This window comes from Euprymna scolopes, chromosome 16, assembly GCF_053919585.1.
Source record: "Euprymna scolopes isolate OS-2025 chromosome 16, ASM5391958v1, whole genome shotgun sequence".
Taxonomy (NCBI): Eukaryota; Metazoa; Mollusca; class Cephalopoda; order Sepiida; family Sepiolidae; genus Euprymna; species Euprymna scolopes.
In genome coordinates, this window is record NC_136497.1 from 131,740,340 (window position 1) to 131,742,839 (window position 2,500).

Below are 2,500 nucleotides of genomic sequence, written 5' to 3' on the forward strand. Positions count from 1 at the left end.
CACGTACCATTTTTTTAAATTTTGAGCCTGTAACAGTCCTTTTACCGAAAATATAAAAAATAAAAACGATTAAAAATTTATATATAAATATATACTAGCAGGGAGATCCGATGTTGTCGGGGATTGAATGATGATCAACGAACGTTTCATGCTCTCATATTTTGTTATCGAAATCGATGAAATCGCCCATTTGTTAATGAAATCGATTGATTGCCTGCTCCAGTTGGGGACCCATCGCGGTGCACCAGGAAGATGCTCCCCATGCCCTCCTGCAGTGACTTAGTCCACAGTACGTTGTAGTGTACATTGCACTATAGAGACTATACTGTTGATTTTATAAAATTATTCTCATACATAATGGCGTGAATTAAAGTTTAAAATGCAAAAGTCAAGTATCATGCTTCAATTGTGCCCTAAACAGAAGCACTTGTTTCGAACACTGCCCTATTATATAAAAGAATCTACTGTTGATTTTATATGCCTGGCCTTACTTCTTATGCGGTGATAATGGCTCGAATTTAAGTTTTAAACGAAAAAGTCGAGTTTGATGGTGAAAATTGGTCTTTAAACAGAAACATTCATTTCAAACGCGCCTCTGTCATATACAAGAACCTACTGTTTATTTTTTATGTTGGGGCTTTCAGCTTGTTTGGTAATAACACTTTTCAAATCCATTTGTGGTTGTATAAGGTGTTAACTTTGGTCAAACTCGTCAGTCCATTCTTTCATCAGATTATTTCGATTATTGATTATCAATACTTATAAGAGACATTCCGGCACAAAACCTATCTAAGAACACTGACAGGCACATAGCGTGCCTTCGTGTGAAATTCCATAAAAATCGACCCAGCAGTTTTCGAGTCTATATGGAACGAACCTATAGACACACATACACAGTTCCTTTATATATAATAGCGCTGGGTCGATTAATCGGAATTGGAATCGGAATCGGGAATCGGACAAATCGGAATTTTTTTGGGTATCGGAATCGGAAAAATGTGTGCCTATTTTCCGATGCTAACAACGATTCTTTTAATTGGCTTTTTTTATTTGATTTTCTGTAAAAAAAAAAAATAAAATAAAATAAAATAGTGAATATCTGTTGATTTTTAAACCTTTTAGTAAAACTAAAATCGATAGATCATCCCTCACAAGTGTATCCTTACGTTTAAGAAAATACCTGTACATTTAACATGTGTTTTTACGGTAATCGTGAAAAATAACAAGTTTATAGTTAAATATTTAGAGATTTATAAAGAATCGGAATCAGAATCGGTAATTGTATCGGAATCGGGAATTTAATACGGAATCGGTAATTGTATCGGAATCAGAAAAATACTGGAATCGTCCCATCCCTAATATATAACATGTTGAAGTCAATGTAATCCGAACAGACGTATCGCTTTCCAACTCTCTTCATAGTTCCTTTGTAAAGATGGTTCAACATAATAGCCCCCTACGTTCATTGGTGGTGCTGAATAGGAGCCCCCCCCCCAAAAAAAAGAACCAGTAGTAAATTTCATACTAGTCAAGGATACGTTCTTGACAATCAGTTCAAGCCAAGCGAGCGTAGGTCGTTGTGGCGTTTTCTGGCCCTGCTCTAGCGGGCTAGGGAATGGTCTTGTGCAGCTTTAGTATGTCTACCCTCCCACGCGTTGCCTTTTCGCGTTATGAAGAAGCGATTAGTTTATTGCTAATTACACGAGGCGCCCCTACCGGGGAAAGCATACGCGTGCCTGGGTACTTTTTTGGGCTCTGGCTTTTCAGTCTCCCTTTTCGACCTTTTGTCACATCTGCCTGCAGTGGGAGATAAATTAAACCAGAGTAACCAATACGTGTGAGCTGGCAGCGTAGTTGTTATTTATCAGTCACTGACAGCAATAGGATATTGCTCAAAGGGCGAAAGGTAAGGGAAACCAGCTTTCTCTGAAGGGATCCTTTAGTCAGGTACAAAAAATAGGCGCAGTAAAAAATAAAGGTACATGTTAAAGATCGCGACCAGACCAGAGTGTGAGAAATATACACACATACATACATACATACATACATACATACATACATGATGATTGCAACGTCTTGTCAGACGAGTGGCACTCCCTCAGACACTTAAAGTCCATGAGCCCAAAAATGACTTCCATCGCCACAGGACCATTTTTATAGACAAATGCTTGAGGAAGTATCTACACACAGATGATGTTACAGTCTTAGCTTTGTACGACAGCTAAGTCTCTCTCTCGGTTCAAAATGTTGAGATCCAGCAACAAGCAAGAGCAAGATAGCCAGCAACAAGTTAAACTGCAGACCAGCTGAATGCGGGTACTGGTCTCCCGCTTTATGGTTTTTTAAATCAGAGATTTGCTTCTCCTAGAAAGGTTGCCTTCACCACGGCTTACGGGAGCCCTCTCCACCCCAGCACACACATACATACACACAAACACACACGGTGCTAGTTGGCCGTTGACCCCGAAAAAAGGTTCATTCGCTCTTTGGAAGGTCTTGC